This window comes from Lynx canadensis, chromosome B4 (genome assembly GCF_007474595.2).
Source record: "Lynx canadensis isolate LIC74 chromosome B4, mLynCan4.pri.v2, whole genome shotgun sequence".
In the NCBI taxonomy this organism is placed as follows: domain Eukaryota; kingdom Metazoa; phylum Chordata; class Mammalia; order Carnivora; family Felidae; genus Lynx; species Lynx canadensis.
The window spans coordinates 63300527-63317144 of NC_044309.1; the positions used below are offsets into that span (position 1 = coordinate 63300527).

The 16618-nt window shown below is 36.7% G+C and overlaps 1 protein-coding gene across 1 annotated transcript in view; it reads right to left on the reverse strand.

The window, feature by feature from the left end:
• Nucleotides 1–16618, reverse strand: part of DENND5B (DENN domain containing 5B) — a 191929-nt gene that overhangs the window by 153801 nt on the left and 21510 nt on the right.

Here is a 16618-nt window from a genome sequence, read left to right on the forward strand (position 1 = left end):
TCACAGGGCCTAGAACAAGATGAATTTAGAGTTTATCTAGACCAATCTCACATCTCCTATTAAAAAAATTTGTTTTTACCTCCCTGACAGTCATTAAACTTCTGTTCCAATGAACTCATGAAGTAATATCTATTTTAATAACAATTTTAATAAATCAGAAAAAAAATTTAAGAAGTAATCTGCTGTCCTATATTTTTCCTATAATTCTTTAGTCCCAATTTGGCTCTCCAGACCTACTGAGGTCCACATTTTCTTCTGTCTGACCAGGCCTCAAATTTTCAAAATTGGCTGATATATTCACTAACTTTCCTCTTCTAAGGAAGCACACCCTGTATTCTATTTACCATTTCTCAATAAACAGTAAAGAACCTTCACCGTCCTATTCTCTATTCCCTGTGGGTTCAGTAATTTTTTTAAGTTTATTTAAAAATAAATAAAGTTTATTTACTCATTTTTGAGAGAGAAAGAGAGAGTGAGCACACAAGCAGGGGAGGGGCAGAGAGAGAGAGGGAGACACAGAATCCGAAGCAGGCTCCAGGCTCTGAGCTGTCAGCACACAGCCCAATGTGGGTCTTAAACCCACAAATCATGAGATCAAGACCTGAGCTGAAGTCGGATGCTTAACTGGCTGAGCCACCCAGGTGTCCCAGTAATTTTTTTTTAAATGCACTTACCACGTATTGTCCACCAGGCATTAACGTTCTATATTGTAGGTACTAGATATACAGCAGTAACTAAAACATAGTCCCTATCTCATAAAATTAACACTTTAGGGGATATACTCTAGTTAATCAATGTGTATCTCAAAATCTACCACTCCAGTTCAACACAATATGAATACAGTGGAATTATTCTAAACGCTACATATAATGACGCAACCGAGGAGTCACATTAAAATTATTTTTTTGACAGCCTGGTCATTTTATTGAGTTATACTGAGCCTGTAGTCAATTCATTTCTTAAAAGTGAATATATGATTGTATGCCAAACATATACTATTTCAAAAGGAGAACACATGAGAGTACGTAACTTGGAATATATAGTAGTAAGTTTTCTTAACCAATAACCTGGATTAAACTCCTTGTGTCCTCAGTAGACCAAAAATCAAAAGTGCTCATGGCCAGTAGCACTTCTGTTTCCTCTACTTGAATTTGCTCATCACACCCATTTCCAACCTCTTTATGTATAACATGATAGTGAATTCATAATTTAATTATTAAGTAAACCTATGAATTAAGATTCTGAAAAGAACTGTAATTTCTTTTATTATATAAAGATATTTTTTAATGTTTATTTCTTTTTGAGAGAGACAGCATGCGTGCAAGCAGGGGAAGGGTGGAGAGAGGGGGCAGATTATTTGAAGCAGGCTCTGCGCTAACAGCAGAGAACCCCATGCGGGGTTCGAACTCACTAACCATGAGATCATGACCTTAGCCTAAGTCGGACGCTTAACCGACTGAGCACCCAGGTGCCCCAAGAATTGTAATTTCTTTGAAAATAAATACGAATATCTATATATATGCCTATATATAGATATCCACATCTATATCTAGACAAATATAGATATATATATATCCAAGTTGCTAAACACAAAACTGCTAATTAGATACCAGAAGACTAAAGATTAGGGTGAAAAATCATAAAACTCTAGGAGGATTTTCACTCAGATTTCTTTGAAATGGCTTTAAATTCTCACTCTACTTTAGATATAGAAACTAAAAATCATACATGATTCATTGTATGTGGGATTTATGTAAGAAACATCACAAAAAAATTATAGTCGGCAGATCCTTCTTCAAAGGAAAAGCCTTGATCCTAAAACAAAAGGTTGGTGAAATATACATATGCAGGTTTTAAAAGGTTTAAAATATGCATGCACTTTATCTTTATAGTTTATCAGACTTTTTGATTAATTGGTACCAATTATAGTGGAAAAAAGGACTTCAGCTGCAATAGTCCAAAAAAAAAAAAAAAAAGAAAAGAAAAGAAACAAGGATGCCAAAAGGGATTTCAGGATGCTGCTGTGTAAAGGATGATTAAAGATTAAAACTTGAGTCTGAAAAGGTAAAAGCTGAAAGGAGCTATGACCCAAGTTAATAAAATCAGCAACAGCATGAACAAAGCAGACCTGGATTTATTTACCACACCCTGAAATGCTGGGATAAAGGCAGCCTCTAAAAAGGGTTTTTTATTGGTACAAAATCATTCCCACTAGAAAAAAAGCTCCATGAAAACCAAGGATCTTGTCTATTTTTGCTCACTGATTTACCCCCCTCACTTAGGGGACTCAGAACGCCTAGAATGAAGTAGGCCCTCTACAATTCTTCAGTGTTGAATGAATCAATTGAATGAGCTAGCCACAACACTTCCTGACATTTACAAAAGAAGGAATATCCTTGAAATTTGAGCAATGTAAACTGAAGATAAGCAGAGGACAGTGTGACTTGACCCATCAAAAAATAAACTTAGAGTCTAAACAGTTTCCCAGAGTTGTCTCACTCCCTTCCTCTAGGGACCTGACTCTAGTTTTACTGATTGTCTCACCATTTCTCAGGCCTTCATACCTGAAGTGCTTCCTTTACTTCCCTTTTCTCTCCATCTATTAAAATTCTATGCCTCAAAAGAATATATACAAATGTCCAATAAGCACATGAAAAGATGCTCAATGTCATCAGTCATCAGGGAAATTCAAATCAAAACCACAATGAGATGCCACTTCATACTTACTAGGATGAGGCTAAAAATCTTTTTAAAACGCAGTAATATGGGTTGACTAGGATGTGGAGAAACTGGAACCCCCAGACACTGCTTGTGGAACGTAAAATAGTACAGCTGCCTTGGAAAACAGTCTGAATGTTCCTCAAGCCAGCAGTTCCACTGCAGTTTTAATACTCAAAATTATTGAAAATATATTATATGTCCACACAAAAACTTGTATATGAATGTTCCCAGCAGCATTATTCATAATAGTCAGAAAGTAGGAACAACTCAAATGTCCATCAACTGAAAAATGGAAAATGAAATGCAGTATACCCACACAATGGAATATTTGCTGGTAGAAAGGAACGAAGTACTGATAACTTACTACAACATGGATGAACTTTGAAAATATTATTATACTAAGGGAAATAAGGTAGACACGTTACATGATTCCATTTATATGAAATGTCCAGAATAGGCAAAAATCTACCGAGATAGAAAGTAAGATTTGTAGTTGCCAGGGTCTGAGCAGACAGAGAGGAGCATAATGAGTCGACAAACGTATGAGGTTTCCTTGGGGGGGTGATGAAAATGTTCTAAAGTTGATTGTGATGATTGTTTCATAACTCTGTGAATATACTAATAGACACTGAATTGCTTACTTTAAGTAGTATGTTTGTTACACATAGGGTATGTGAATTATATTTAAATCAAGTTGTTTAAAAAAATTCTATGCATATTTTAAGAGCAAGTTCAAATATAAGCCTCACCCATGTCTCACCTCCTCAGTAAAAATTAATAATTTCCTCTATACTGGCAAACCAGTTGCTATTATGTATTAAAGTGTATTCGTTATGTATTACCTGTATTATTAGAACCTAAGTTTCTGAGTGGTAAAAACTGCTTATTCTTCTTTGCACCCACTTTCCCAAGACCTAATACAGTGCATTACATAAAGTAGGAATTCAATATATCTTTATTGTACAAAAACACTAATTTGAAAAGATATATGCATCTCTATATTTATTGCAGCACTATTCACAATAGCCAAGACAAGGAAGCAATCTAAATGTCCATCGATAGATGAATGGATAAAGAAAATATGAGGTGTGTATGTGTGTGTACGTGTAAAATGGAATGTTGGTCATAAAAAAGAATGAGATCTTGCCATTTATGACAACATGGATGGACCTACAGGGTATTATGCTAAGTGAAATAAGTGAGAGAAAGACAAATACCATGTAGTTTCACTTATACATGGAATCTAAAAAACAAAAAGCAGAAACAGATCCATAAATACAGAGAACAAACCTATGGCTGCCAGAGGGGACTGTGAGGGGAGGCGAATAAGCAGGCGGGTGAAGGGGAGTGGGAAATGCAGGCTTCTGGCTATGGAATGAATAAGTCACAGGGATGAAAGGTACAGCATGGGGATTATAGTCAATGGTACTGTAATAGTGCTGTATGGTGACAGATGGTAGCTACATTTGTGAGCATAGTGTAACATACACAGTTGTCAAATTACTATGCTGTACACCTGAAATTAATGGAACATTGTATGTCAACTATATTTCAACTTAAAAACGTGTGGCTAAGTTTCAGGATTTCTGTGAACAAAGTCCGAAATTGTAGGGGCGCCTGGGTGGCGCAGTCGGTTAAGCCTCCGACTTCAGCCAGGTCACGATCTCGCGGTCCGTGAGTTTGAGCCCCGCGTCAGGCTCTGGGCTGATGGCTCGGAGCCTGGAGCCTGTTTCCGATTCTGTGTCTCCCTCTCTCTCTGCCCCTCGCCCGTTCATGCTCTGTCTCTCTCTGTCCCAAAAATAAATAAACGTCGAAATTGTATATAACATTTTGAGTGTACATACATTTTTCTAGAAAAAAAAAGTTCAAACATTACAATAGAATCCATGAAATCCACACAGTTAAAAAATTTCAGGTTTGAAAATTAACTGAAAACTGGAGAACTGGAAATCAAAATAAACTGCAATGAATTGCAGAACTGAATGTGTCAGAATTAAAAAACCACTGTATTTCAAAAATGGAATACACACTTTCACGCCTTTAAAAATAATTACATTGATGATAAGAAATTAAATGTGTTAAGTCCAAGCCACATTCAGACATGATGAAAATTCTCTGAACACATGCTCCAAAGAATTTCCTTAAAACAACATTTATACTTCTGAAAGCTTTAAACCTTAGAGGAACACAAACCTAGGACCTTAAATTCAAGTTGCTGCTGTCAGTTACCAATAAGGTTATTAACTAATTCCTCCTGCTCCCAATGATCAGTCAACATTCATCTCCTATTTTACTCCAGGCATCTGAAAAAAGGCTTTTAAATTAGAGAAATGGATAAAGCCAAAAAGGGTCCTCAGTTAAATGGGTAAGACATGTAAGAGAAGGAGAGGCAGAAACAAGTTTAATCATTATTGTCACCTTGGTTCAGTTTATTCAGTGTTCAAGGAAATTCACATTTTCCTGAAACAAAAAGCTCCTGATACATTTAACATAAGACATAAAAGCTGATGTAAAAGTCTCTTCAGTTCTGTATACAGTATCAAACACTTATATTCTTATTATGTGGTAAGAACTGTTCTTAACACTTTATTTGTATTAGAGCTCACTTAATTCACATGTGTGTATATATATTTTGTTTTGTTTTGTCCATAAGGACAATGGTAAACTAATCTCTGTTGAGCCTTGAATTCTCTGGACTGGTAAGAATTAACAGTATAACATCCCAGTTATCCCTGAAGGTTCATTTTGGGGTCTGATTCAGAAGTATGACTTTCGAAGAAGAGTTTTTAAAGTCCTGCATCCTGGCATCAGAGCTATCACAGGTCTGCACTAACAGCACTACTGTGGCTCTGTTCAACATGGGATTACATTCTTTCCAGGATGCATAATCTCATTCAGTTCAAAAGTTACTCAAATACTGGACAGACCAAACAAATGCCTTCATCTCTCCAGCATAAAATGACTTCCTTTATCCATTCTACTCACCATCATAGACAATGTGCACCTGGCCTAAAAATATATCAAAGCAGAAAGATATTTCTAGATTTCCTATTTGAGGCCATGGAGGTCTTCACCCAGACCTGACAGATAATTATTTCATTCAGATAATATTTACAGAAGAATGAACAATGAAAAGTACATATTTACAATGTTTAGTGAAAAAAAATAGAACAAAAAGGAAATATAAGGTAGGAGAAAAACTATATAAATCACATTGAAAAATGAAAGGAACCATAGCAAAACATTAACAATGGTTGTAGCTGGGGTTTACATTTCTAAAACATTTTTTTATTTTCTAGTTCTCTTTAATAACCTAGCATTAATTTGTGCTTTTTAAAAAATATTTTTTAAGTTTATTTATTTGACACATACAGAGAGAGAGAGAGAGGGAGAGAAAGTCAGTAGGGGAGGGACACAGAGAAAGAATCCCAAGCAGGCTCTGCGCTGTCAGCACAGAACCCAACATGGGACTGGAATGCATGAACCGTGAGATCATGACCTGATCCGAAACTAAGAGTTGGACACTTAACCAACTGAGCCACCCAAGCACCCCTAATTTGTGCTTTTTAAATATTATTTTCAAATTATGAACTATATATAGGACCTATATAACAACTAATCCAGATAAGTTAACTTTATATTAGATATTTATCTCCTATCAAAATGTTATTTCCTAAACAGGTATCATTCTATATAACCATATTCTGAGCATTTCCCCAAATCTTTATCAAAACAAAGCTCAACTTACATTCTTTCTCCATTTTATTTGTTTTCAACTCCTCCCTCAAAAATAGCTATTTAGTAGGAATCAAGATTCTACGGCAGAGTATAAAATTGCTCTGGATTTAAAAGCAACATTATAAGCCTATATCTAAGAGACCCTTGGAACAGCAGAAAACATTTGCCTAATGTGCACTTCCTGTACCCTATTTTAAGTATCTTCGTCCTATAAAAATATGGTAATACTTGATTGATACATTCAACAACAGCCACCAACATCTATGTTGAGTTTACAGTTTTTAGAGTGAATTTCCAAAAATATCACCCTAACACATTCAAGTTTAGTTGGCATAGACACATTTGCAATGTTTAACAGAAACAAACAGCCCAAGACTTGCACATGGAGAATGGCAGCTCTGAGTTTCTCTGTTTGTAGCAAATGTGCTTCATTAGCCGTTATGCTTGTTTCCTTCCAAGAGTTTTCTTCAGGTTATTACCACATTGCTTCCTACAAGACAAGTTAGTACTGAGAAACCATTGCTTGAAGCTACATACACACATACGTGTGTGTGTGTGTGTGTGTGTATATATATATATATATATGTATATAAATATAAAAAACATATATATGTGTGTGTACACACACACACACACACACACACACACACACACATAAAACCTTAGTCTATAACCCTGGCAGATTCACATTTATTTTTGTATTTTACTTTTTCTTTTTTATTGTTATATACATTTTCAAACATACCTAAGAACAGAGAATAAGGACAAAGTATAATGAACCCCCATGTACTCATCACCCAGCTTCAACAATATCAGTATTTTATTATTCTTGTTTTATCTATTCCTCTCCCAACATTTTATGGGAAGGAAGTGAGTGTTGGGAGTATCTTAAAACAAGTCTTAGACATGATCAGAAAAAAATTCTTACTAGCAAACTTGAAAGTTGTAAAAATGCTTGTCTTATTTTACTTAAACCTTACCATATTAAAAATATTTAAAACGTTAAGATAGTAGTCTTAATGCCAATAATAGCTTAAGTTAGAATCAGACTTTCAGAACTAGAAGGAAAGACAGATATCATTTAATTTCTTGCTATTCAAAATAGTTGGTCCAGTAGCACTGACATATCAGGAGCTTGTTAGAAATGCAGAGCCTCAGGCCCAGCTCAGACCTACTGAACCAGCCTGTATTTTTTTTTTAATGTTTATTTAATTTTTTGAGACAGAGGGAGCCAGAGAGCGAGTGAGCGCTGGGCAGAGAGAGAGGGAGACACAGAATCCAAAACAGGCTCCAGGCTCTGAGCTGTCAGCACAGAGCCCAATGCGGGGCTCGAACCCACGAACCGTGAGATGATGACCTGAGCCGAACTCGGATGCTTAACCGACTGAGCCACCCAGGCACCCGCCCCCCTTTTTCTTTAATCCAGCTTGTATTTTAATACAATCCTTAGGTAACTGGCATCCTCATTAAATTTTCTGAAGGGCAGCTGAAACTACTCCACTCAGTTGAGAAAAGAGAGGCTTAAAGAGGTTAAATGACTCTCCCAAAAGGAATAAAATTCAGAGTATCTGATTGTGAGACCAGGGGTTTTTTCCTTACATGACATACTGCCTCTCAACAAAGCTGATTCCCACCACATCCTTCTGGAAATGAATTCAATTAACAAATGAATTTCCCATATATATTTTTAAATTCATGAGAACCTGACATTTTCCCAAATACTATAATATGTACTAGAGCAGAATCTGTAAATTAATCAAATCTCTTCCTCCTTTGGGTAAAAGGACAGACCTTTTCAGCAAGAGAGCCTTCAAGGAGACCAATTTAATTAATTAATGGCTATGTATTTTTTTCAAAGGTCAGTACTATAGTCTTCTTATACAGAGAATATATTATAGAGTGCAGCTGAAAACTTGGGCCTTTTAGCATAGGATCAATAAACACAATACTGAAAGCCAGGCTCATTTTCTAATTGTGGCTTCAGTAGGAAAGTTCAGAAATGAGTTAAAATATACCACCGACCCCATCAGTAATGATAACCAAATCTTCTTGTTACACTAAAAAAGCACTGCCTTTTCCCCTTAATTCTAAGGAAAAAATTATGACTAAGGAAAATTAAGAATAAAACCTTAGATTAAAATTATTTTAAAAGGTAAATGTTACCTTAATTATGGTATCTTTGTATTGTTTAAAAAAATTTTTTTTCAGCCATATGGGCTTTCATAAGAAGCCATTCTTAATTTTCAGAAGAGAGTTTTATGACACATGGGAATTCCAGAGGTTTCTCCAGAACAATATTAAGAAACCTATTATTTATAGAATGAAGAGATTCTGAATTTTTCAGTGGAGTATGTCTTCTTAACAAAATACACAGTGGAGGGTAAAAAAGAAATGTCAAAACCAATACTATTCCTTCAACAATACTGGTAGAAAAGTAAACTGGTACAGCCTTTACAGAAGGCAGTTTGGTAATATATGTGTGTGTATACACACACACACACACACACACACACACACACACACACACACACACGCTGCTTGACCCAGCAGTTTCCCTCAGAAATGTGACCTAAGGAAATAATTTAAAATGTGTGCAAATATCTTCCTACTAGAAGCTCTGTGCAATACTATTTATAATAAAAAATTTGAAACAATCTAAGAACCTATAGGAAGACAATATGTAAATAAATAAAAGTACATCATAAAGTATATGATGTTCTGCCATTAAAAGGATAATGCAAGGGCACTTGGGTGGCTCAGTCAGTTAAGTGTCTGACTCGGCTCAGGTCATGATCTAGCAGTTCATGAATCAAGCCCCAAATCGGGCTCTGTACTGACAGCTCAGAGCCTGGAGCCTACTTCAGATTCTGTGTTTCCCTCTCTCTCTGACCCTCCCCCACTCCCACTGTCTCTCTTTCTCTCAAAAACTAACCCCCCAGAACAAAACCAACCACACAGACCAGTTTTAGGAGCCCACTATGGTGATAATCTAGCTGTAACTATACTCAGTGCGTCCTTTCTCAAGTAATATGGAAGTTTATCACAAAGCACAAAGTTTTACTGTCCTTCTTAGTAACTCCTCATAGAGAGCAGTTCTAAATTTCCTTCTTTGTGATGTACCAATATGGATCACAGCTTCCCTATACCTCCTTTTTTTTTTTCTTTTTCTGGGGCATGGAGTGAAAGGCAATTGCACTGGTGACACTTCCCAGTGACATGAGTTCTCAGTTTTCCCATCAAAGATTATTCCAGTGAAACCAAAAGAATGGCAAAATAAGAAAACTGAACCACAGTTCCTTGATCTATGGAAACTTGTAGACCTCCTGAGTCTAACATAAAATTTTTCCTAGAACTCCAAAAATTTAGATGCAAGATCCAAATAACTCAATTCCCAGTCTTTTAGTACCCAAGGGGCACAAACTTTTATTTACAAGACTTATTTTGACCCTGTAAATAAAATTTGGTATTGTATTAACAATTCTCTGAACCCATACTCCATGAACAAAACAAGAAAAATACTCACACTGATGGATAAAAACATATTTTGCACAATGCTCTAAAATCAACTTTCATTTACTTCCCTCCTTATAAAGGACTGGCTTAATTATAGAGAAAAACCCAGACACAAATCAATCTAATGAATAAGAATTGACTATGTGTCCATTTAGCAATTGAAAGTTTATTTCAGTATTTGAAATTCTGTGGTTCTTCAAACTAGAAACCTCATGAACATAGTCTGACATTGATTTTTATTAACAAATGCAACTAATACCATTTCATCCTTCATTAGGATTGCTTTAAAACTCTTTTGACTGTCATTTGTTCAGCACTGTTGAAGCATTATCTATATGGGAAAGAGAAAAGTATACCTCCCTAAAAATATCAGTCATTCAATCACCAAATACAGTTTAATTCAATGGTAAATACATCATTTGGAACAAACATTTTAAACAGGTGAAAAATGGAAAACAAACTTTCTACCATCTTAGTACTGACAGATAATCCTTATTACCAAGGAAAGGGAAAATAATCCATCTCCAACCTATTTTACTTGAACTCTTCCATTAGTACAATAAATGAACTAATGGCAAATCAAGGTACTCTCCGTAAGATACTTTTCCTCAACAAATCAATTGCAAAGACAAGCTTAAGAACAGGGAACACAGAATGGAAGGAGAGAAGGAAGACACCTTCTCCCCTAAGCAATATTTTAGTTCAGAATCATATCCATTAATCTAATTGGAAGCACTGGCAAGGATTTTCCATCAGCTATATCAGCTACCTTCTATCATTCATTATGATGTACTGCTTAAGCACATAAAGTTGCCAGAACACAAATATTTTGGAATTATCTCAGGCAAGGAGTAAAAACACAAGCAAAAAATTTAAAACCTACTGTGCTCAATAGCTGATCATTTTCAGAATTTATAGATGAATATATTGTTGGCAGTAAGGATATTCTGTCTGTATTTTGCTTCACTGTTCAGTTTAATGGAAGTATAATGGAAATATAAGAATCTGATAGCATTTATTAGTATCTGCTTAGCAATTAAAGAAGTTTAATCAAAGATTTAAGAACATCAATAAAGTAGGGGCACCCAGGTGGCTCAGTCAGTTAAGCATCCGACTCTTGATTTCAGCCTGGGTCATGATCTCACAGTTTGTGAGTTTGAGCCCTGCATCAGGCTCTGCACTGACAGTGTCGTCTCCTTAGGATTCTCTTTCTCCATCTCTCTCTGCCCCTCCCCATTCCCCATCTCTCTCACTCTCAAAATAAATAAGCTTTAAAAAAAAAAAAAAAAGAACACCAATGAAGTAGTGAAAGGGACAAAATCAAAAGATGTTAATCCACCAGAAAAAGAGTTGGCTGTGTGTTTACTGTGACCTTAAGCTTACTACTAAATTTTAAAAATTTAAGAATTTTATGAGAAGAAAAAGGGGAAAGAAAAAGATACTTCGAGTGCTATTGCCATCTTATTATATCCTTTAAAAATACTCATAATTGGGGTGCCTGGGTGGCTCAGTCAGTTGAGCCTCCAATTCTTCGTCTGGCTCAGGTCTTAATCTCACAGTTCGTGAGTTCAAGCCCCACATTGGGCTCTGCAGTCATGGCGCAGAGCCTGCTTGGGATTCTCTCTCTCTCCCTCTCTCTCTCTGCCCCTCATGCAAGCACACTCTCTCTCCTCTCTCAAAAACCAAAAAAAAACAAAAAAAACAACAAAAAAAAAACCCTCTTAATTTTGTACCCCAAAATTTTTAAGTGTGCTTATTCTTTTTTTATTTCTTTTACTGATACAGTCTCAATGTTAGAGTGTCTAAGAGCTATCTTTGGCCCTTTTCCTCTTCTGAATCTGTACCTCTCCCTTGGTGATCTTATCTAGTCCCAAGGACTTAAACACATGTGTAATTTGTAATTCCAGCTCAATCTTTTCTAACTCCAAACTCATACATCTAACTGCATTCTTGACTAAGATATCTAGCAGGCATCTCAAACTCAGCATGTTCAAAACTGAATCCCTAATTTGTACCACCCCTTCTCTAACCCGTCCAACAGTCTTCCCCATTTAAGTCGATGGCAACTCCATCTTTCAAGCTACTCAAGTCAAAATCTTTGCAGGCACCCTTGATTTCTCCCTTTCATTCACACCCCACCACTTGTAATGAAATCCTATTGTTTCAATCTTCCAAATATATCCAGAAACTGATCACATCTCACCATCTGTTCTGAGCTGCCATTATATCTTACCTAGATTATTGCAAGCTTCCTAACAAATCTCCCTGTACCTCTAAATTTAGTCTTCATACAACTGCCAAATTTATCTTTTTAAAAGTCAGGGGTCTGTGTTGTGTTCAAACCTGCAATGCCTCCCCATCTCCCTTAGAGTTAAAACCAAAGCCCTTTCAAAAATACAAGGCCTTTCTGACCTCCTGTAACCCTTCTGCCCTGTTACTCTTTCCCCTTGTTCACTCTCCCAGTCTCCTAAAGGTTCCTTTAAGTCACTAGAAAACCATCATGGCCCCACTGAAGGCCTTTGCTCTTCCTGTTCTCCTAGCCCAAAAGGCATTTATGTCAAATATCTACTTGGGTAACTCCCCTAACTTCTCTCAAGTCTCTGTTCAAAAATCACTTCTCAGTGAGGCCTACTCTGTCCATGCTATTTGAATTGCAACCAGAGCCCCCCCTACACACTCACACTCTCACACACACACACACACACACACACACACACACACGGAACTTACCTTTGGTGGACTCATCTCACCTAACAAAGACTGCAGAAAAAAAAAACCAAAAACTAGAATTACAGGGAATATTCCCATGAGAAAATGGAGTAAGGGATTAGCTAGAACCTTTTGTCAAGACCCTACTCACGTTTAGGGACTTGAAAAGATAACTCCATATACAAAGGATGAAGAAAAGAGGTCAGTTACCAAAAAAGAATCTGTATATACTCAGAGGTTCTATCTGAGTCATAAACATACAGCTGCTACACACTAATGTGAGAGTGTCATGGGGGGAAAACAAAACACAATTTAAAGCATAGCAAAGCATTTCCTTACCTACACATGGCAACAGAGAAATAGCAAGAAAATGTACCCTAATTCCAGGCATATGCAAATATATTAAATAATAATTTCTGATCCATATACCCTTAACAGTTTGTCTCTAAGATCCTTACCTGACACTTGATGCTTAGTTTAAAATTTTTTAAAAAAAAAGAATATCATCATTTAAATCCGATTAGCCAACATCTGACTTCCTGAATTCATAGTTTCAGTTTTCAAAAAAGACACCTAAAGGGCACCCCAGGTGGCTCAGTTGCTTAAGCGTCAGACTTCAGCTCAGGTCATGATCTCACGGACCATGGGTTCGAGCCCCACGTCAGACTCAGTGCCGTCATGACAGCTCAGAGCCTGGAGCCTTCTTTGGATTCTGTGTCTCCCTCTCATCCCCTCTCCCGCTCCTGCTTTCTCTCTCTCTCAAAAAATAAACATTAAAAAAAAAAAAAAAGGCACCTAAAACCAATCAGTTTAGCATAAAGTGACAAACAGAAAAACTTACATTTATTTTTTTTAACTTGTTTTATTTTTCATTTTTTTAAATTTACATCCAAATTAGTTAGCATATAGTTTAACAATGATTTCAGGGGCAGATTCCTTAGTGCCCCTTACCCATTTACCCCCCCCCCCCCCCCCCCCACTCCCTCCAGTAACCCTCAGTTTGCTCTCCATACTTATGAGTCTCTTCTGGAAAAACTTACATTTCAATGGGGAAATGAAAAATCAATAATTTGTTTAATCATGTACTGAGCACCTAATGTTATATAGGCCCATGATAGGAGCAGATGTGGCCTCAAGTATGGTGACTGTGCTCAAAATGAGGTATAAATATCAAATACATGAGAAATTTTTCTTTTCAGTAAATTTATCAAATATATTGACCACACTGGCTACATATTCTGGAAGTTTCCCATTTCAAAAAATGTGCAGCGAGCATCTATTATGTGCATGGCACTGTATAAGGTGCTAAGAGGTTATAAAGGTGAATAATAGGTTATATGTATTGTTTCCTATGTATCCCAGACATTGTACATTATCTTATCAACCTACCAACTTTATAGTTAAATACATCCCTGTTTTATTTTTAATGTGTATTTATTTACTTTTTTTTTTTAAGTGTTTATTTTTGAGACAGAGAGAGACAGAGCATGAACGGGGGAGGGTCAGAGAGAGAGGGAGGCACAGAATCTGAAGCAGGCTCCAGGCTTTGAGCTGTCAGCACAGAGTCCGATGCGGGGCTCAAACCCACGGACCGTGAGATCATGACCTGAGCCGAAGTCGGACACTTAACCGACTGAGCCACCCAGGTACCCCATGTATTTATTTTTTAAAGAGAGAGAGAGAGACACACAGATCACGAGTGGGGGAGTGGCAGAAAGAGAGAGGAGACACAGAATCTGAAGCAGGCTCCAGGCTCTGAGCTATCACACAAGAGTCCGTGCGGGGCTTGAACTCACGAACCTCAAGATCATGACCTGAGCTAAATTTGTATGCTCAACCGACTGAGCCACCCAGGTGCCCCCACCCCTGTTTTAGAAATAATAATAAAGTAAGGCCCAGAAAATTTAAGGGACAGGGCACCTGGGTGGCTTAGTTGGTTGAGCGCCTGACCCCTGATCTTGGCTCAGGTCATGATTTCATGGTTCTTGGGATGGAACCCTGTTTCAGGGTCTGGGCTACCTGTGTGGAGCCTGCTTGGAATTCTCTCTTTCTCTTGAAATAGATAAATAAACTTAAAAAAAAAAAAAGAAGAAGAAGAAGAATGTTTAACGGGCAACACAAGTGGCAGAACTGTGATTTAATTTCAGGTACTTTAGGATGCGTGGGTGGCTCAGTTGGCTGAGTGTCCCACTTCAGCTCAGGTCATGATCTCACAGTTCCTGATGGCTCTCTGCTAAAAGAGCGGAGCCCTCTTCGGAGCGTCTCCGCCCCGTGCTCGCTTGCTCCCTCTCTCTCTCTTTCTCTCAAAAATAAATAAACATTTAATCTCAGGCACTTTAAACTCCAGAACGCATGCTCTTAACTACCATGCTAACCTGGTTCCCTCAAACAGCTTTAAGGTTAGAGGGCAGAAAGATATGCTTAGAAATAATGTTAATACACCTGACCAGCCCTACCTCATCAGTGCCCCAAAAGTCTACCTGACAAAATAGCAAATTAAGTACTCATGGGTAAAGAGGTCACACATTTTATACTACAGAATGACTCCCAAATTTAATTGAAAAAAAAAAAAATGGCTTGTATATGATTTGGGAAATGATAATTTTACAAGAAAAATAAAATGAATTAAATAATAGGTGATACAAGCAACTAATTTTCAGCTTCTTTCAACTCTAAAAAAACTGCATAATAACTTCAATTCTAATTCTGTCCAACTCACCTCTTCCTAAACATGGGAACAAAATCAGATGACTTATAACACAGCACAAAACTAAATACACTTTAAGTATTTACAGAGAAACTGTATCTTACACACTCTTAGCACTTACGTAGAAAAGGCTTGCTTCTGCCAATAAAACTTCTTTTCGCACACTGGCTGCACAAAGCTTCCCAAGACAGACGGGCAGCCTGCAAGGCCTTCAAATCCTTTGTTCAAAAGGTGGCAAATGGGTCCTATTGACCATTAGAGTCAGCCAGGTTTCTGGGAAGCACTGACCCCAAAAAAGACATTATGTTTCTTCATCTTGCAAAGCCAGAGCAGACAAAAGAGCCAAAGCTAAAAAAAAAGATCAACCAAAGGAAGATTCGACTTAAACATTAAAATCCGTATCATACAAATTTGACACAAACAGCCCCTAGTTTTCAACATTGCTGTCACAATGTTAACCTACAAAAATGAAAAGACTGACCCCACTGTTTTTAAAATCTTAATCTATCACTCAACTAGGTAAAATCTCAGCAGTTGGTATGAACACAACTGCCAACCTCCTTTAAAAAAAAAATGAGGGCTGTCTTCTCATGTAAAACAGGGAGCTAATGGAAGGAAATAATATTTAAACATCGAAGACGTTCCTAAATAGTAGCCAAGTTTCTTCTTAAAAAAAGAAGTAGGAATAACCAGGTGAATCTCGTTACTATTCAGTAAAAAAGCAGTTTCATGAGCTTTGAGAATAATTTATATGACAAATTTTCAGAACTTGTTTTTGAATGCCAAATAATAATCCTAGTATCAATGATCTGAAATAAAAGTTAATTTTAAAATATAAAAAAGGATTACTTATGATCTCCTTGATCTACAATCATTTGATTTCAAAAGATCTCCAGGATTTAACAAGAAACATGCAAATGTCTTTTATAAATTAAAAAATTTACGTTTACTAATCACATGGTCTCTAAATCAAAATAAAATATATTTAATAAAAATGAAGGGTACTGCTTACTAATCAGGAGAGATTCATAATTCAGAGATGTTCAAAGTACCACAAATACTTTAAAGCATAATGCACTGTAGTGACTGACTGTTCTCAAATCTTACATTATTTCATTTGCTCCACAACTTATTTTGTAAGAAACTTGAGTATATATAAACCTTTCCTTGAGTGCCTATTCTTTATTGATTACACCGACAGCAACAAGGAAACAAAACAAGGGCAACCCA